Source organism: Protopterus annectens, chromosome 1.part1 (assembly GCF_019279795.1).
Source record: "Protopterus annectens isolate FY-2018-M chromosome 1.part1, PAN1.0, whole genome shotgun sequence".
NCBI lineage: Eukaryota > Metazoa > Chordata > Ceratodontiformes > Protopteridae > Protopterus > Protopterus annectens.
Window position 1 is genome coordinate 1,703,178,955 of NC_056726.1, and position 22,378 is coordinate 1,703,201,332.

At 37.3% G+C, this 22,378-nt stretch overlaps 1 protein-coding gene across 1 annotated transcript in view; it reads right to left on the bottom strand.

The window, feature by feature from the left end:
* The window catches only part of LOC122811873 (uromodulin-like), a 549,630-nt gene that overhangs the window by 307,232 nt on the left and 220,020 nt on the right, over nt 1-22,378 (bottom strand). The gene's annotated exons all lie outside the window — the stretch shown is intronic.

Consider the following 22,378-nt stretch of genomic DNA (forward strand, 5'->3'; position numbering starts at 1 on the left):
TTCAAACATCCAAAATGTTGAACATTACATGGTCAAGACCAAATGTTCGACATTTGGATATTTGAACATAAAAAAAAAAAGAAAACACAGAAAAAAACACTTTAACAGTGTAGGCAGTGGGGCAAGCCCCCTGCACCTCCCACTTGGGGGGCTGCACCACCCACACCCCCTACTTAAATATACCAACTCCAAGACTGCACTTCAATGCAGAAAAGGGAAATTGTCCCTATCTGCACCATATGGTACCATTGAAAGTCTATCTTCGAGCACTCAAAATTTTGAGCGTTTGGTCTTGACCATGTAACATTCGAAATTTAGAGCATTCAAAGATTTGACAGGTACCCTCTATATATATATATATATATATATATATATATATATATATATATATATATATATATATATATATATATATGTGTGTGTGTGTGTGTGTGTGTGTGTATATATATATATATATATATATATAAAGTTCAATAAATGGAAAATTGTGCTGTTTTGTTTTCTGTACATTATTTTATTTCATTTCATGATGATTACTAACAAAATGTCATGAGGAGTAAGAAAAAATCTCTGCTTGGAGTGGGGGTATTAAAAAAAGACATTTCAACTTAGGATATCAGATAAGCTAGGTACCCCACAGAATACAGTTGCATATCAGAAGGAATACAAAATACATTTGAGTACATGTATGAGGAAAAAAAATTACAATACCCTTCATAGCCATCATTTAGAAACAGAGCATGTACATAGCTTTCATAGGCATGTACAATGTTGAATATTCTTTAGAAATAGGCACAGACTTGAAAATAGCAAAGAGAGATATACTGTACTGTTACACACAATTTCTAATAATTAAAATAAAAGAATAGTCATCTTATCTATTTAAATATTAAAGGTGAAAGAAGAATGATAATGAAATATAGTATGAGGCATTAGCAGCTGAGCAACTATGAAAATACTGTTACATTTAAAACTGAGAAGTGAAGTAATTAGGAAAGTGAGAATGGTTGGGCTCCTTGGAGTGTTAGGAGAAATAGTTATGTAGAGGTGAGTTTTCAGAGTGACCAATCTGGCGGGGACTGTAAGATATTGGTTGATTATTTACAGAGAAGAAGAGATCTTGTCAGCTTAGAGCCTGCGTCCAATATAATTTATGTAACTAAGTTACTCCTTATAGTTAAGTGAGTTTCTTTCTAGTCCAGTGGGGAAAAATTGAGCATTTGGAGAAAGGGTAGACAGTGTGACTAAAAAATGTATTCTAGCCAAAAGCTGAGCAGTAGCAGAGCCAGTTTAGACTTAGATATTATTTTAGAAGCAGTTTGAAGGTGTCTGTCTTGTCTGTTTTATTTACAGTTAGAGTTCCGATTTTAAGGATGTTGGTGGGAGTATAGAGAAACTCCAGATAAGCTGGTTGTTTTGGACATGGAGAGGAGTGATTTGTTAGTTGACTGTAGTAATATACTGCTGGAATATTATTGGAGCATATTTTTCAATGCTGGGCATTTTTCAGGTAAATGAATTAAGTTGTGAACTATCTTGAGTTGTGAGCATGTAAGGTAGAGGGGAAGTCCTAGCCATTGAAAATTTCTAAGGACTATGCATCTGTGGGATTTTAGTGAGGTATTTGCTGCATATTTGGCTATTTTATTGTAATATGTCAAGTTTAGTTTTAAGGGTGGTATTCAGATTTGTAAAGATGGGGAATACATATAGAAAGCATGGAAGTCTGTAAGTCGAGGATGTGCAATTTCTTGAAGACTTTATGAGAAAATGCTTTGCTATGTATAGTGATTCTAGTTCCCAGGGTGTTTTTATTTTTTTGGTAGCCTGGAGCAGCTGTTGTGTATCTTTAAGTTTTTCATCAGGTAAGACTTTGAATAGCTTTGTTTCATTAAATTTTTGTGTTGTTGGATGACAGGATGTGGAATTTGTGTTTCTAAACAATGAAAATTTTGGGTAGAAAGGATTAGTTTTAGCTTTTTGGGACTGATGAGTAGGTTTTGCATTGGTGAGCCAGGATTCAGTAGATAGAAAAGCCTGATGAGTGATATCTTGTAGGGCATGTAGTGAGTGTGCAGAACAGATGAATGTTACATTGTCTTCATATTGAAAAAGGGTTGCTTGCTGAAAAGTGAGATGGGGTTTACTTTTTTTTTACAAAAATGCATGTTCAAGCTGTTCACACAGATGATACACAAGAAACATATTTTCCTACTAACTCAGGCAGCTCTAACTGCAGCTGAGAAAACACTGTTAGGACTTACAGACCATATATACCAACAACAACGATGGCAGTCAAACAACCATGGACCACTCAAAGTTCATAAACCATAAAACATTTATTGTAGTAGAAACACGGTAAGTGCTTTCGCTGTGAGCGTCATCAGACCATTAAAAAGCAAACTCCACTACATATATATATATACATATATATATATATATATATATATATATATATATATATATGAAATAAAATATCCAATTATCCAATTAAACTGAGACAAACCTCCAGCTGATTAAAGATAAAAGCACCATTCTCAAGACAGAATAGAATATCTGTACCCACAGTGAAATTCTTATATTAATATATATATATATATATATATATATATATATATATATATATATATATATATATATCTGTGTGGGTCTACTTTAGTTGACCGAAACGCCAGTTTGCCAACATGCAAAACACCGAGACCAAACAACCGAAAACACACAATACCGACAACTCACAAAACCGAACACCATTACACCGACACACAAAATGTAAACTACACATTACACACAATTACATATCCACTAACCTTAACCCAAACCCTAACCCTAAGGTCCGACACTACGCACACTTACACTACCCACCCCTAACCCTAACTCACTTAACCCACCCCTAAACCTAAAGTCCGTCACTATACACTTACCCTACCTGCACCTAACCTAACTCACTTAACCCACCCTAAAACATAAGCAAGCCGTCACTCCACACTACACACACCCTACCCCCTAACCCTAACTCACTTAACCCACCCCTAAACTACAGTCCGTCACTATCACACACTTACCTTACCCGAACCCTAAGTCTGACACTTTTACTCACCTTTCCCACACCCTAACCCTAAATCCCTCACTATCGCACACTTACCTGTCTGCTCCTAACCCTAAATCCCTCACTATTGCACACTTACCGAGTCACGCTCACACGTTGCCCATGTCGGTCTTTCGCTGTCGGATTTCACCTTGTCGATCACCTTCGTTTTCGGTCGTTTGGTCTCAGTCTTCTGCATGTCGGTGAACTGGCGTTTCAGTCAACTAAAGTAGACCCATATATGTATATATATATATATATATATATATATATATATATATATATATATATATATATTAATAACACAGTCCCAAAATGGAAAGCAAAACAGTTGAAAATGTATAATGCCAAATTGCACACAACGATACAATCCTTCTTCACTCCAAGTAGATAAAAAACAGGTTTATTCAGAACATAGATGTAAGCGCTTTCGCGGAGCTCACCTCCGCTTCATCAGACATACTAACAGTTCAACAGCCAAGAATATATATAATACATCAATTAAATAATTATTCAATTAAGACTCTTAAAAACTCATTAACAGTAATCAACTGACAAAGCACTCATCATGAACCAATACTTGCACACTATAATAAAACCATGTAATACAATATATTAACATTAAAACAATAAACATACAGAACCCAAGTTATAATCCTAGCAGGATAAACAGCATACTAACCACTACGGATACTATCGGGCTATTAAGGTGTTAAACAGTAATCGTAATACAGTGCAAAAAATCAACAACCTTTTAAACAAGTAAAAGTAGTAGTAAAAATAGATGCAGAAAAGACATACGTAATAAGGAACAATACTCAGTATATGTATATGTATAAACTAAAACACAACAATGGTAAACAAATCTCTATTTCGAAGGTAAAAACAGTCATATATCTAAGAGGTGAACATAAAGCTAACGTAGTCTTCTACCTCTAAGTATAGGTTTAATACTAGCATGTTCATTGAGACCATACCCCCAGTGTGAACCTAACCTCAGGATCCATTTGATTTCTGATTGTTCAGTTAAATTAACAATGTCTCCCATTCTAGCACTTGGACATTGTACATGTAACACCTGGAAACAAAATACATGATCTTCACCTTCATTCAGAATATGTTTGGCAATGGCGCTATACACTTGCCCTCTTGCTACACAGTAGAGGTGGTCCCTAATACGCTCTCTGAGTGTTCTATTACTTTTACCTATATAAAATTTAAAGCACTTCTGACAGTAAGCAACATACACTATATTGCGAGTGCGACAGGTACTATTATTTTTCAACTCCCAAAGACGCCCCGTATTAGGATTTCTAAAAAATCTTGACTCATCCACATAAACACACTGTGGACATGATCCACATCTCTTAGTTCCCCAAAATTGCGAAACAACTGTCAATCACCGATATTCTGATAACAAAGCTGTTGTTGTAGGTTCTTCATATTACTAAATATAAAATTGGGTTTGTCGCCCACTATTTCTTTTGTATCAGTGTCTACAGTGAGAATGTTCCAGTTATCATTGATCACTTTTCTAAAGCTGTTAATATTTGATCCATATGGGACAACAATACCCACATTTTTGTAAGGAGTATTATGTTTAACATTCACATAGCCTGAACTATTTGAAAAGTAAGGTTTAGCCCTATCATCACGCTCTGATAAAACTTGTAAAATTTCAAATTCTATTAAATATTTATCATACCCCCTCGTTAAAAAATACTGTTTAAGATTAGTCAACTCTTCATACAATAGAGAGTCTTCACTACAGAGTCTACAAACTCTGAAGGCCTGTCCTCTGACAATGTTTGCAAAAGTCGAAGGCTTTTTGATGGCTTGGACATGACACGAGAGTATATTTTGACCACAATGGATGTAGAGTCATTATTTACGTGTATTCCTAATGACGTTGGAATAACAATGGTCAGAAATTTGTTGCTAGAATGTGAATGGATGAATGCCTGCAAAGCAGATTTTATTTGTTTATTACCTGAGCTTGTCTTAGAAAATAATGTTTTTCTGTTCGGCGATGACTACTATATACAAAAGAGTGGCATCGCCATGGGTACTAGTTGCGCTAATGCCTACGCTAATTTAGTCATGGTAGCATGGGAATTAGAATATGTTGTAAAATGCAAACAAGTACTATGCTACAAACGTTTTGTAGATGATTTATTTTTTGTATGGCAAGGCGATTGTACATCATTAACTACATTTTATGAACAGATTAATAATAGCAGCTCATTTTTGAAGTTTTCTATGGCACAGTCCGCAGAGAGAATTAATTTTCTAGACGCAGTGATTATTAAATTGAATGGACGATATCATACCACTGTTAATAGAAAGGACTGCTATAGAGCTTCTTTTCTGCATGCAAGCAGTATGCACAAGCCATCGACTTTTGCAAACATTGTCAGAGGACAGGCCTTCAGAGTTTGTAGACTCTGTAGTGAAGACTCTCTATTGTATGAAGAGTTGACTAACCTTAAACAGTATTTTTTAATGAGGGGGTATGATAAATATTTAATAGAATTTGAGATTTTACAAGTTTTATCAGAGCGTGATGATAGGGCTAAACCTTACTTTTCAAATAGTCTAGGCTACGTGAATGTTAAACACAATATTCCTTACAAAAATGTGGGTATTGTTGTCCCATATGGATCAAATATTAACAGCTTTAGAAAAGTGATCAATGATAACTGGAACATTCTCACTGTTGACGCTGATACAAAAGAAATAGTGGGCGACAAACCCAATTTTATATTTAGTAATATGAAGAACCTACAACAACAGCTTTGTTATCAGAACATCGGTGATAGACAGTTAGTTGTTTCGCAATTTTGGGGAACTAAGAGATGTGGATCATGTCCACAATGTGTTTATGTGGATGAGTCAAGATTTTTTAGAAATCCTAATACGGGGCGTCTTTGGGAGTTGAAAAATAATAGTACCTGTCGCACTCGCAATATAGTGTATGTTGCTTATTGTCAGAAGTGCTTTAAATTTTATATAGGTAAAAGTAATAGAACACTCAGAGAGCGTATTAGGGACCACCTTTACTGTGTAGCAAGAGGGCAAGTGTATAGCGCCATTGCCAAACACATTCTGAATGAAGGTGAAGATCATGTATTTTGTTTCCAGGTGTTACATGTACAATGTCCAAGTGCTAGAATGGGAGACATTGTTAATTTAACTGAACAATCAGAAATCAAATGGATCCTGAGGTTAGGTTCACACTGGGGGTATGGTCTCAATGTACATGCTAGTATTAAACCTATACTTAGAGGTAGAAGACTACGTTAGCTTTATGTTCACCTCTTAGATATATGACTGTTTTACCTTGAAATAGAGATTTGTTTACCATTGTTGTGTTTTAGTTTATACATATACATATACTGAGTATTGTTCCTTATTACGTATGTCTTTTCTGCATCTATTTTTACTACTACTTTTACTTGTTTAAAAGGTTGTTGATTTTTTGCACTGTATTACGATTACTGTTTAACACCTTAATAGCCCGATAGTATCCGTAGTGGTTAGTATGCTGTTTATCCTGCTAGGATTATAACTTGGGTTCTGTATGTTTATTGTTTTAATGTTAATATATTGTATTACATGGTTTTATTATAGTGTGCAAGTATTGGTTCATGATGAGTGCTTTGTCAGTTGATTACTGTTAATGAGTTTTTAAGAGTCTTAATTGAATAATTATTTAATTGATGTATTATATATATTCTTGGCTGTTGAACTGTTAGTATGTCTGATGAAGCGGAGGTGAGCTCCGCGAAAGCGCTTACATCTATGTTCTGAATAAACCTGTTTTTTATCTACTTGGAGTGAAGAAGGATTGTATCGTTGTGTGCGATTTGGCAGTTAACATTTTTCATCTGCTTTGCCTTCCATTTTGGGACTGTGTCATTAATATCGTTGAGTTCTTGTGGTTTCGGCGTTTGAATATATATATATATATATATATATATATATATATATATATATATATATGGGTTCACTTTATAACATCGAAATACTGAAATGTCGAATTTCAGTATTTCGAAGCTATAAAGTCGAACGTTAAAAATAGCGAACGTTCATAATCGCGAATTTGACGTATGTCGAAAATATGTCGAATTCGCCGTTATGAAGTTGCGCTATGTAATGTCCGGGTTTGTGTTTTGTTGGTGTGCGGTGCCGTGTTTGGATGTAGGTGTTATGTCAGGTAAGTGAGTGTTTTGTAAGGGTTTTGAGTGGGAGTTAGAGTGTGTGTGAGGGACTGGAGAATGTGTGTGTGTGAGTGAGCTTTTGTGTTGTGTTTGTGCGATCTCGGAGTTAGTATATATAAGTGGGGGGGTGTGGGGGGCTTATGTGTGTGTGAATTGTGTATGTGTGTTGTTTTTTTGTTTATGTTGTGATGTGGGTGTTGTGGTTTATGTTTAGTGTAGTGTGTGCGGTGTTTTCTGTTATGTGGTTTCGCGGTTTTTGTTTGTTGGTGTTTTGTGGATTCGGTTTTATAGTCTCGAGATACTGAAATTCGATATTTCAGCATTTTGAGGTTATAAAATGAATCCATATATATATATATATATATATATATATATATATATGTATATATGTATATTAAAAAAAAGCTTCAGAAAGCAACCAGTAGTTTTAAAGTACATAAAGCGCTTTTCGTTTAATAAAAACAAACTTCTTCAGATGCAAACATTCAAGGTAGAAGTTTCAGTTAAATAAAATACCAGAAAGTGCTTGAGCCTGTCAGCTCACATGCTGTGATGACATCAGCAACAATAGTTAGCCCTTCCTCTTCTACACACTATGAAAAAATACTGTTTAAAACTAGAACAATGCTGATATCCATAAACAAGGACGATTTAAGCTATGGAACAAATAAATATATGAAATAATAAGGTTACCTATAGGGAATTACTATAAAATTTCTTTTAAATATTTCTAGTGTACTAAAAAATAATAATAAATATATATATATATATATACATGTATATATATATATATATATATATATATATATATATACATATATATATATATATATATATATATATATATATATATATATACATATATATATATATATATATATATATATGTGTGTGTGCACATTAAATACTTCATCTCTACAAAACTGAATCACATCATATCACTAAAGAATACTTATAATAATATAAGCAATACGCTGCTGAAATTCTGCACTACAAACCTTTTTTGTTACATTTCATATTGCTTCTTAGCTAATTGCCTAGCCCAGAAAAATAACTCAGCTGGCAGTTCGAGAAATAAATTTAAGCACCATTAACAGTGACTATAATTACCATGCAAGAAATTAACTTGATATTAGTACACAATTTTAACTAACTATGATGAGCATATTACTAAATCTATAGCATTCATATTATGCTATGCCATTGACTTAATTCCACAGTATGGCATTCATTATGTAAAAAATACACAATCTAACTATGACCTTAAGGAAAATTAAGGCTGAATATCCTGGTATCATGACTGCTAACATAAGTTACTATAAAAGATGAATATTTTTCATGATATTAATATAAAAATTATTTTTTTGTATTACATAGCTAGAAGGGAGATTATGTTATCTAGTTAAACTTTTCAATTCAAGCATGGCATTAATACCTGGGTAATAGTATGCATAGAGGTGAATTTGCCAGTAAAGTTCATGTTCTTCAAGTCTTAGGAGATGGGACCACCCCAATGTCATATTCAACATGGTCAATAATCTTGAACTTAAATTTATGGTTTGGAAATATTCCAATATGTTTAGCCAATGCATTCTCCGTTTTCTTTTTATTGATGGTGTACTGGTATTCGTACACTCACTCCCAGAGCTTACGCTCAGTGTTGCCTATATAAAATACTGGGCAAGACTGGCGCTTTGCTAAATATACTACCAATTTGGTATTACAATTGTATCTGTCTTTTAATCTGAAGACATGTTCGTTAACTTCAAATGTGTTTCTTACCTCAATGAATTTACAAGAGCTGCAGGATTCACACTTAAACATCCCAGGAAACTTCACCAGTTGTGGTCCACTAGATTCCAAGAGGTTCTTGATATTGCACCCTCTCCTATATATAATTTTGGGTGAAGTACCTAATCTACTGAGTAAAGTTGGGTCATGTCTAAGCCATTCCCAGTTTTTTCAAACCAAGTTCTGTTCAAGATGGCTATCCACAATATAGGTGGCAACTAGGCTCAAGGTGAAATCATTTCTCCACCCCATTCTAGTTGGCAATCCTTTTGTTCTTAGGGACACCCAGCAGTTTCTATCTCTATGACTTTACCAACACCCTTGCTGTAGACACTGATCTCATGTTTGTTACATTAGATGTCCAATCACTTTTTATTATTATACCTGATGTTGTGGACTTCAAATATGTACTATGTTATTTAACCAGGCATAGTCAATATGGTGAGGAACTGATAGATAAGCTCTGTTTATTCCTAGAAGTCATTCTAGAGAACAATGTTTTTGTCTTTGAGGGTAATGTGTACTTGCATGGAGTAGCTATGGGCAGTTCATGTGCCAATAGGTACACCAACATGTTCCTAGCCTCCTGGGAAGAGGATGCTCTCTTCCACATGGATACCTTCAAACAGTACATCCCCTTTTACAGACATTTTGCGGACAATGTTTTTCTGATTTGGGTTGGTAACATTGAGGAGCTGAATTCACCATGGTACACTCCAATAGCAGGACTAAATACTTGGATGTGTACATTGAGAGATGAAATAGTGGTCATGTTAATACAGCGGTGTTCAGAAAGAGCTGTTATAGAAACACCTTGTTACACAGTATGCACCCACATTGAGTGTTTACCAATGTCATTAAAGGACAGGGCATGAGAGTCTCCAGGCTTAATGCCTCGGATAAAGGATTTCAATCAGAGTTGTTGGATTTGAGATATAAATTTGGAGAGAGAGGGTATAGTCAAGTGAAGATTGACAAGGGGCCTCAGGATTTAAGTAAACCAAGGAAAGGGAGAGTGAATCTGTCTTATTCCTGTAAAGGTCGCTATAATACTACTAACTCTAGCTTCACTCAGCAGTCCACTATGAGAATTCCTGTTTTATACTATGGATAATAAGGATATTATGGATATTATTAAGAAACATCGGGGGGGGGTTTGTCTGTGGACCTCAATGTAAGGAATATTGTGGGGGATGCCCCTAAATTTAGGTTTAAGAATAGAGATTATTGTGTTCCACTAGTAATACAGCTAATAAAATGGATACGGCAATCCCACATACAAGAGCTTGTGGACACTGCAATTTTTGCAGACATTTGGATGAAACAGGGAGTTTTGTTCACCCTGATACAGGTCATAATTTCAGCTTTACTATCCCTGCTGATTGTGGGACACAACATATGGTATACCTGGCATGTTGTTGTGTATGTCAGTCACTCTGTTTTAGAAAGATGGACAGAACACTAAGAGAAAGAATTAACACATTTATAACATCAGGATCCACTCCAATAACAATGCTCTCTCCAAACACATCATTATGCAGGGAAATGCACATATGTTTAAATGTATTGTCATAGATCGCATTTTACCATGCATATGAGGTGGTGACATTAGGAACTACACAGAGGGTATGGAGGTGAAATGGATCTTGAGACTCAGAGCAGACACAGGTAGGGGTCTTAATGAGAGAGCTTCATTGAGAGGGCTACTGAAATCTAGGAGACTCAACACCAGTTAGCCCCATACCTCCCCATTACATACATTCCTGTTAATATATGCATTTTTTGCACTAGTATTGTTTTAGGTCTTAGTAATATCTAGGTTCTAATTAGTATGTTATATAAATATAAGCATTTCACTGTGGCTACAGATATTTTATTCTGTCATGGCAGTTGGATGTTTGTCTCAGTTTAACTGGATAATTGGATAATTTATATATATATATATATATATATATATATATATATATATATATATATATATATATATATATGTGTGTGTATGTGTGTGTGTGTGTGTGTGTGTGTGTGTGTGTGTGTGTGTGTGTGTGTGTGTGTGTGTGTGTGTGTGTGTGTGTGTCGCGATTTCCCTGTGTGTGTGTGTGTGTGTGTGTGTGGTATATATATATATGTGTGTGTGTGTGTGTGTGTGTGTGTGTGTGTGTGTGTGTGTGTGTGTTGGAGTTTGCTTTTTAATGGTCTGATGAAGTTCACAGTGAAAGCGCTTACCATGTTTCTGCTACAATTAATGTTTTATGGTTTATGAACTTGAGTGGTCCATGGTTGTTTCACTGCCAGAGCCGTTGTTGGTATATGTGTTTTTACATTTTCTGGTGGTGAGACATTTATCCTATGAAGCACCTTTTTGTTTTGCTGTTTTTTTGACTTACAGATTATGTTAAACATTTTTAAGAAATGAACATAATGACAGATAGCTCTACAGGGTATATGGAAGCACCCCTTTTTTGAAAAACAAAAAGCCACAGCAGCTACATTTTGTTAGATGTTTAACATGCTGAATATAGTCTCTCCAGTGTCTATGTTACAAATTCAGCTATTGCTGCTATATGGACAGCAGTGTCTTTGACAGTTTTCTGGTCAGCCGATAACGTGGGCTACACTCTCTTCATTCTGCAGGTCTGACATTTATATCTAGTCATTTTTCAGTCATATGCAGAGGATGAGCACTGTGATTCTATCATGAAATGTATCAAATGTGATAATTGTAAAGGCTAGCCTCTCACATGTATTACTGTATGGTAATTTTAAGGGCTAGCCTCTGACATGTATTACTGTATGGTAACATCCCTGGGCTTCTATGGAAAGCATACTATGAATACATTCCTTTATGGAGCAGGTGCAGTCACACTGTTAGTGTATATACCATTTACAATCACAATAAATATACATTGCTACATTCCTAAGGATATAGCTTTCAACATGTGCAGAGGATAAACAATCAAGCAGACACTGGAAAATTTCAACACTGCAGAAAAATGAGATCCTGCTGCAAGTATTCGGGCATCATGGTCTAGGCCTGTTGGGCAGAAGGAGTAGAGACCAACAGCTGTATAAGCAGGTATAGCAGATTTTGCTGCAGGACATCAGTGCTGGAGGGGGAACTGAATAGGACATTGGAGCAATTTCACCAGCGCCCCACAGCTATGATTGCCTGGGCAAACATGTGGCTTGCCAAATTAAATTGCCTGAGCTACCACAGAGTGCGGCCCTACTAGGTTCATAAGTCTTACTTAGAATAAATCCACATTTTATTGTCTGGTGGTGATGCACCTCACAGTATCCAAGAACATATTACAGATATTACACAATTCCAAGTGCAGAGCTGCTGTTTCCGCTTTGGTCACATGTTTAGTTCATTTAAAATACAGGAACCAGTTTTGTTATCCTATTAAACTGACTAAAATGCTAGCATACTCAAGATGTAAACTCAATAATCCATAATGTCCATACATAAAATCATCAGTGCCCAATTACAAACTGTGATGCATTGAGCAATAAAATATGTCTCTGAGCATTTATTTACTAAAGTCTCATGGTACCTAGAGTTCATACTTGCTCAACATTTTCTAAACAGCCTGTGGTGCATTGAACAATAAAGTATGTCCCTGAGCATTTACTAAAGTCTCATGGTATTTTTAAAGTTAAAGAGCACATGTAGAAGACATTAAAACTTCATACTAGCTCAACATTTTCTAAACAGTTTAAATGTCAAAGGCATATTTATAACGTTACAGTTTCTCTGTGTTATCTAAAGATCAATCAAACTCACTGTGCAAGACTGAGTCCTGAATGCAAAAAAAATAAAAAGCATGGCTGTGCGTACATGCCGACCCGATCAGTTTATTTTTAAGCCTAGTGGACTTACAGTGGGTAGAGTCAGGGGACTGAATAAAACAATAATTATTTGCTTGTTCCTGCTATGGTTTTCTCAGTCAATATTCACAAATAAAAACAAATAAAAATGCGGGGTAACAAGAAACAAGATGGATCATAAGATTAAGGTCCGATAGACCACCTGGCCTTAATGATAAAGTACAACTAAAGCCATTTCTGAAAAGTAGAAGGTTACGTAGATGAAGAGATTTCCCACTAATTGCATCAAATTTATAAAATATTTAAGAGCCTACTGCTGAACACCCAATGACCGTGATGTAGACAACCAATTTTTATAAGCTTAGATATATTGTTGACATCAATACATATACAATGAATGTTTCAAATTATCTACAAAATTTTATCTGTTATTTAAAGGTATTATGTTTTGTTAATTTTACTAAAGGACATTTGTAAGACACCTGCGGGTGCCAAGTCACTTTGGGTTATTTTATAAATAATTTAGTAATAGCATCTAGTCTTAATCTCTGAACACTCTACTTTACCATACATCGTACATGGGTGAGACATATATATGTGTTTTAATATTTAAAGTTGTTATTGAGGACATAAAGAATGCAAAATGTAAGTAGTTAAACACATACTATGTATCTATAAATACACTAGTCAATAGTGCATATTTCTACCCCTGCAGGATTGTATGAGAGCCATGTCACCTCTTAGGAATCTACCCTTTTATATACAGACAATTCATTGCTCTGTAATGTATCAGAGGTGTTTTTGTTATTCACAGATTTACATGTCACATTTTTATTTGTTTTTATTTGTGAATATTGACTGAGAAAACCATAGCAGGAACAAGCAAATAATTATTGTTTTATTCAGTCTTTTATTCTGTTTTGCATTCAGGACTCAGTCAGATAACACAGAGAAACTGTAACGTTATAAATATGCCTTTTGACATTTAAACTGTTTAGAAAATGTTGAACATGTGCTCTTTAACTTTAAAATCCTACTATACGAGATTGCTCTGGATACCATGAGACTTTAGTAACTTCAATGCACCACAGGCTGTTTAGAAAATGTTGAGCAAGTATACATATGCTCTTTAACTTTAAAACCGATTGCTCTAGGTACCATGAGACTTTAGTAAATCAGAGACATATTTTATTGCTCAATGCATCACAGTTTGTAATTGGGCACTGATGATTTTATGTATGGACATTATGGATTATTGAGTTTACATCTTGAGTATGCTAGCATTTTAGTCAGTTTAATAGGATATAAACTGGTTCCTGTATTTTTAAATGAACTAAACATGTGACCAAAGCGACCTATCACAAGTTTTTTTTGGTTTGTTTTTATTTTTTTTGTTTTTGTTTTAAGTGTCTGAAGAAGAAAGAGCTTTTTAAAGCGCTTACCGTTGGAATAAATATTTTGTTTGTTTTTATCAATTACTCTCTTTTTTTTTTTTCTTTTTTCATTTTATTGCCCTTGGAGTTTCACGCTTCTTTTTGGATTGTGCTATATTACAGATATTGATGTAGGGATATCCCAGCCCCCCGCTCGCACATTTCTGTGGGTTATAGACCAGGTTAGTATAAAATAGTAGAGATCAAAAAACAAACTAAATAAACAAAAGTAAAGGACAAGCAAAACCCAGGTAAAAAATGAACTTCAAAGGTTTATTGAGTAAGCGCTTTCGGAAAAACGGTTGATACCTTTCCTTCTTCAGACAATTTAAATAAACAAATCACATCCTATTTAAAAGGTTTCGAATGGGTGGGTTAACTGATTAATTAGCATAATCACCCATCCCTCATTAAAAAATTATTATGAAGCCATGACAACTACCAACAAATGAACCTTACTTTAGAATCAAAACAAAACAAAATGCTCATATTAGAAAACAACCTTCACTTAAAGAATGTAAGTATAATTTAAACCAAAATAACCTAAAATAAAAACCACCATTAATTAACATATTAAAAAAGTGCATACTTCAAATATATCAAATTGTAAATACATCTAAAACTAAAGTGTATATAGATGTATATCAATAAATAATGTCTAAACCTATAATAACTAGAATTTCCATTTCTCAGAACCAAAACCTATCTCTTAAGTGCTAAGAGTTTAAGTAAACACTGGGTTTTGCTTGTCCTTTACTTTTGTTTAAAATAGTAGAGATGTTTACACTTCAGTATGTCTGTTCTTTGACATACTGAATGTAGGGCAATCTAGCCTGTATGATGCACATTTTCATCAGAGATGCCTCAGATCTGTAACAATGTTCCACTGCAACTAAAGACAGGGTTGAGTTCAATTCCATTTGCTGCATGACAACTCTTGTCCGTTATACCATAATGTCACCCCTGTAGCATATACAGATATATGTTCAGCAATAACAGATATCACAAGTGGAAGGCATGATATAGAAATGCTTGATGCTGGCACACAAATTTATGTGATGATGATGATGATGATGATGATGCCAAAGCACATGGGCAGAAGCCAAAGCATGATGGAGAAATGACACTATTGTTATCACTCCTGATACGGCGAGGCACATTTTATACAGGGTAGAGACACAGCCAGAAATATCAATGGTATGGTAACACTAGTGGGTGAGTATCCAGCATGTCTATACAGAGAGGGACATCCTGTGAGCGATACCCTCACACATGCTTCCTGTGTCAGAATAGGTAGGTTCAGATGAGTGAACTACTTCTTATGTGGAGATACTTATTATATACCAGAGACAAAGGGTTACAGGATGATGTCACAGCTCATATTCATTCCTGCAATATAGGTAGCACTGGGGTTAATTAAAATGATGTACAGGAATATAATCCAGGCATAGTCTGTTGGAACACAGCCTACACTGTATCTGGTGAGTATATTTCACAGCATTTATGAGGATGCTCTCCTATATCACATTGAGCTCTGTGTGTACACGCAGCACTAATATCAAGATATGACGGATACCTTGAGGATCCTGGTAGCACACACTGCTATAATTATTACCTCACTACATAAAAATACCAGTTTCATCACGGATGGCACTGTGCCAGGTTTGCCTACAGACGGGATAGGATGCATACTCATGGTAGGCAACTACCAGTGCCTTTGCAGGTTACACATGCACCATTGCCAATAGCTGTCAGATGTTCCAGCATCACTCATTACTCTTCATGGGTACGCATTTGGATTTTTATCCAAGTTCAGGAGACATAGTGACATTCAACCCCTGTCAAAGGAGGTTCCTGCCACCACACTGCACCCTTGTCCAGGTTTCACAATGTCACCTCATTCTAGTCACAAGATGTTATGGGCACTTATAGCCATCACTAACTGCATCCAGGACTGGACTACAGTGGCACTACATCCCTGTTATAAGAAGTCATACGTTCCATCACACTTGTAGGTCCCTACACCTAGGATTTTGAGGTACCCATCCTCACCCCTGGTGACATATACCCCTTAGATCTCCTGTGTGTCCTGTGACCCACTGAGATTGTGACATTCTTATAATGTTGCATGTCCCGTCTCCTGTGCACATGATTATGATTGTGACCTCCAACAATTTTCATTGTGTGTTTATTAAGATATCTGCTGCACAATATGACCAGACAATTCATTTATCTGCATATGTTGAGTAAAACTTCATGCAGCGTATGTAGTCTGCTTTACAGTGATACTTTATCATTGCCATGGCACATAGTTATCAGCCATATGCCAAAGATTCACCAGCTCCACCATGAACTGTACCCTGTATAGCCTGGTGGTGCATCTTGTATGTGTGCCAACATATTTTGATTTATTCTTGACTCCTGCTATTGCTCCTGTGGTGTATGAGACCTGTTCTAATGGAGTCATATCATGGAGCTGACAAAACTGTCTTTACATGACAGCATTGTGCAGTTTATCTAGGCTATCTGGTATTTTGTGCACTTACTTAATCTGGCGCCCACTCAACTCTACAATGAAGCCCACAAAGAAAAATAAAATGTCACGCTTGCTGTTTGAGTTGCTCTGTTGAAGCACACTTCAAAGTGCACCACTAATCATGCCCCTTAACACTTTGAGCTGTTAGTTTTGCCCACCTCAGCTACACCTCTACTTGACACTTGCAACAGCTAGCTTGTTGGCAACATCAGGGGAGTATTGCAGTGCCAGGCCAAACTAAATGTGTCAAGACAGTGGAATAATGCAACCAGCATACTGAAGCCACATTTTAACTAATTCCAAGTCTTAGCATGGGCAGTGTTGTTTTGTATTTTAGCAACAGTTTTCAGATTACATACAGGAGTCTTGAGTCAGGCCTCCAGGTGGTTCCAGTATTACCTGCATCATACAAAAGAACATTTTAAGAGCGTATTGGCTGCATGCACAATTTATGTATTATAAAAATTAATTTTGCACAATGTGCCTATACTTACCACCCATATAGTTGTGTGGGAAGTCTCTTAACTTGAAGCAATGGTACAAGTGAGATGTGTGTACAATTTAGCCAGCATGGGAACTGCCAAGGTGCTGCACACACATATTGGAAATAACCCCTATTGCACTGCAGACTACTTTATAATTCAGAGAATGGTATTGTTTACTTTTCACACACATCTATGAGATGGGGACAGGAAAGGCTTTTATTGTTACAGGTGTACAATCTATTGTGCACTGTACCTCTAGGATGCATGCAATGTTTCAGAAGCCACTCATAGCAGTGGATCTTTCCTCTGCTACCCCAGAGAGCCAGGTATTCCTCTGCACATGCACAAGAATAATGCCAGGAAATCAATATCATCATCATCATCAAGTCCCTTTTCCCCATTTCCTACATGGGGTTGGTGTGTTGGGTTAACTATTTCCACCTCTGTTAATTCAGTGCAAATCATCCATCTCTTCACTGGGTGTTCTCATTTCCTCCCACAGTCTTCCTTACTGTCCCAATTTTTCCCATGTCATCTGCTTTCTTGCACATGAACCCAAGCCATCATAATTTGTTCTCTGGGACCTTTTCTGTAATTAGAGAAACTCATGTATCTAGTCTGATGGTTGTCACATCTCTTGGGTATTCAGATGAGACACTGAGGCTGAGTATTATTTTATTTTACATCTGGTAACTGGGAAAGTCCAACTGAACACAGATCCTATTTCAGTGGAGGCCCAGGGAGAAAAGCACCAAAAGTGCATCAAAGCTTATACAGATCAGAATGTGCATGTATCTTTAAGAAGCTTTCCAGGCAGCATGTGAGTACTGAGCACATGTGAACTAGAGAGCCATTTTGAGTAAGCAGTCAGAGTGTAAGCATGCATGTATGTAGTCAGTCAGTTAGTTAGATAGTCTGTTTAAGTTCAATGTTGCTGCTATCCATCCTGATGTGTTTGTATTCAATAAACTACTTAAATGAACATCCATGCCTCAATATCTTCTTAGCTCATACAAGAAGAATGACATGGTGTCAGAATAGGATTCAGAGTCACAGCCATGAGGCAACCAGTTAAAGTTGGAGGAATATAACAGAATGGATCATCCCTATTGCTCAAACGTCTCGTGAAGCAGGTCAGAAACAAATTCCTGGTACTAACACACATTTAACTGATTTTTTTTTTGCTACAAATATAAAACAAAGGACTCATAATGCTCAAAACAAATTTCTTATTAAACAAAATGAAACTGTGACATATTGATAAAAATTTTCAAAATAATTATGAAAATGTTTGAAACAATATCTGAATTGCATAAAAAAATGCATAGAAAAAAAAAAGACCATTCCCAGGATTCATGAAGCTTGCGCCAGGCGCAGGTGTAGCATAGGTGGAATAACGCCAAATATGACCATCGAGCGATTCAGGTATGATCCAATTCCACGTGCACTACCGACATACGCCAGAACTGTGCAGCCCATGGCATAGGTATGCTAATCACCCCATGTGCAGTGTGGCATCATGCAAATGAAGGCAGATAGCGATTCATGAAGTGGTGCAGGCGTAGTGTAAGCCCACGGAAATGTAAACCAAAAAACACGGTTTACATTTTCCCAAACAGAACATCGGAGCTATGAAAGCGGACCAGACTCAAGTATTATAAAGTTAACATATGCCAATGGATAAATACACAGCCAATGGCATAAGAAAAGATGCACAACAATTAAAAAATAACATTTAATGTCATGTCCACAGCAACGCACAGTACAACCGCAGGGCATGTGTGCGCAAACAGGAACATAAAGAAATTATATAAAAATGTCATTAAATCGCAATGTAATACAAATCAGGTTTACACTATAATACACAATGGTAGGCATGGAACACCACAACCAAGGTGCAAGGATTGCTAATGATCTGCGACAGTGTTTGGCGTGGTAACTATGAATTAGTAGTCAATGCCATGCAAATGAGGCAGGTAATACTGAATCGCAAACGTCCTGCCGGATGAAGGTTGTACCATACGGCGCAGCGCTATAACACTGAGGAGTGGCTCAGAGGAGATACATGACATCAGCAGAGGGGTGTGCCACCGTAGCAGTAAGCACATTGGAGCAATGCAAATCTGGCCTGGCCGTTGCTAAGAAAAGCTGCAAAGACAGGGGTGGGGAGGAAGGTATAGAATAGTTTAGCTGAGAGCACACAAAATGTGCCCGAAAGCGCATGTGTACGGGGATGAAAACGTGCCTGAAACCCGGTAAGCAGATGCACACACCACACCTAATACGCGGCTTCTCAGCGCTTCTGTGGATCACTAGTGATATCTGCTTTGCTTACTGTACTTATTTCCTTGTTTCATTTGAAAGAAAGTTACTGTTTGTCATTTTTGCATTTAAGTTACCTGTAACACATTGCACTTAAGTTACCTGGCACTTGCTCACTAAAGCAATTATATAAGTCAGCACTAAAAATTAAAAGCACTACACCCTCACTCCCCACTGGCCCTTGTTTTCAATTATTAAGGAATTCCCAATATTATTCTAACATGTCCAAAGATCAGTTGTCAATCTCCTCTCCGGTCCAGCTGGTGAATCTGGGAATCTTGAGGCAATGTTACAACTGCCTCATGTACACAGACAACCCTCTCCTCCTCCCAACAAATTCCAACACATGTGAGAGATGCAACCATATAGCCAAACTGGAGGCTAAGCTCTCTCAACTCAGTATTGGCATAACCAGTCAGGAGGAGAAGGAAACCACACTCACTACAGTTCCAGTCTCACATAGACCTACCACGACAGCAAACCAAACACATAATCACACAAAAAACATATTCGGGGGCTCTAAATAAAGATCTGACTAAGCAGCAGAGACCTCCAAAGCAGACACCCAAGCAACCGTTACCCCAAAACAAAACACGTGCAACACATATCTCACAAAGCCAGTGTGCCGAACAGTCACAGCCCTTAAGACTAAACAACACACCTGATACACTTGTAATAGGTGACTCTATCATCAGGCACACTGACATCCCGCTCACCAGGCTGAACAAGGAGAGGGTCACGGTGAGCAGCCTGTTAGGCGCTAGGATCCGCCACATAACACAAGCACTCAGGTCACTCCAAGGCAAGTACAAATATGACTCAGTCATTGTCCATTCTGGTGTGAATGACCTGAGACGTACCTCCCTGGACTACATGAAAAGAGAAATAAAGGAGCTCTCTGAGCATGTAGCCCAGGCCAGTATGACCCTGACCTTGAGTAGCATCTTACCCTCACCAAGAATGATGCCACAATATGAAGACAAGATGATCAATTTCCAACAATTGGCTTAAGTACTGGTGTCATTCAAAGGGGATCCAATGCCTGTCAGCTTGGGATGATATGCTCGACAAGCCATGATGCTTCACTAGGGATGGCTTGCACCTGTCACCCCTGGGCTTTCGGATATTGGCAAAGGCTCTTGCTACCCCCATAGTGCCTTTTTTAAGCAAGGCTCAAAAGACAAACCCACCTCCATAGGTATCACAAGGGATAAGAAACTAAGAGTAATGCTACTCAATGCCAGAAGTCTAAACCTCAAGATGCACGCACTCAAAACTCTCCTTAGCATGGAGAACATCGATATCTGTGCAGTAACAGAAACCTGGTTCAGGGCTCCCGAGAGCACCCCAGCACTACCAGGTTATACCTCATACCATGCTTTTCGGACCCAAAACTTGGACCAAACCACAAAAGGAGGGGGAGTATTGATATTCATCAAAGATACCCATACCTCCAGGTTGGTGGCAAAGCACAAAGCATCAGAGACTATCCATGTGCAACTAACAGTGGGTAAAACTGCCTTCCAGATTATAGCCTGCTACAGACCACCCTCCTAAACCCAGGAACCCCACTCAGCCTTCCTGAGAACACTGGAAAATATGAAGGTCTCTCCAAACACCATTATATTGGGTGACTTCAACTACCCAAACATAGACTGGGAGCATTACTCTAGCTCCAACACCCTAGCCCAAAGGTTCGTAGAATTTATAAACTCAAATGCTATGGAACAACTTGTTACCACTCCCACAAGAGGGGAAAACATACTGGACCTGATCATCACCAACATGGGGACTCTATGCTCCAGACCAGAAGTGTATCCCTCACTGGTAAGATCAGACCTTAAACTAATCTCACTGGATATTCACATCCCAACCCGACCCCCTGCCCAGAAAACCACAGTGAAAAACTTCTCTAAAGCAAATTTCACACTCCTCAAAACCGAGGTGGAATCCTTCAAAGCCCCCAGGCCTGTGGAAAATACGGCCCAGACCACAGAATCCTTTATAAACGCATTCTATGAACACCTTCAGGAATGCATGGATCATGCGATTCCAAATAAAACCAAGACCCAATCCTCCAAAGGCAGACGTCCTGTCTAGTGGACACCAGCCATAAACAAACTATACAATAGAAGGAGGAAGCTATTAAATGACAGAGCAAAATCCCAAAAAGGGAAGGCATCACTGATCAGTATTAGCAAAAAACTACGGGCACTCATAAAATTGTCTAAGGCCAGCTTCAAAAGAAAAATTGCACAGGACACTAAGGATAATCACAAGGCTTTCTTTAGTTATGTTAGGAACCTGGGTGGTAATTCCCAGATATGCTCAGAATTAGTCCAAAATGACAAAAAATACACTGAACCCACAGACATTGCCAACATCCTAGCTGACAGGTTCAGTACAAACTCCCCCCTCTTCCCCACCAAAAGGGCAAATATCTATCCCAGCAGAGTGCTGCCCCCCTGACATCTCAGATGCTCAGGTAAGAGCAGCCCTCTCCAAAGCAAAAAACACAGCATCAATGGGACCAGACGGTGTCCTGGGCTGCATCCTACATGAACTCCAAGAAGAGCTTAACCCAAACATAAAACTACTGTTCAATCTCAGCCTTACTACAGGATATGTGCCCAAAGAGTGGCGTACAGCAACAGTGGACCCTCTCCATAAAGGTG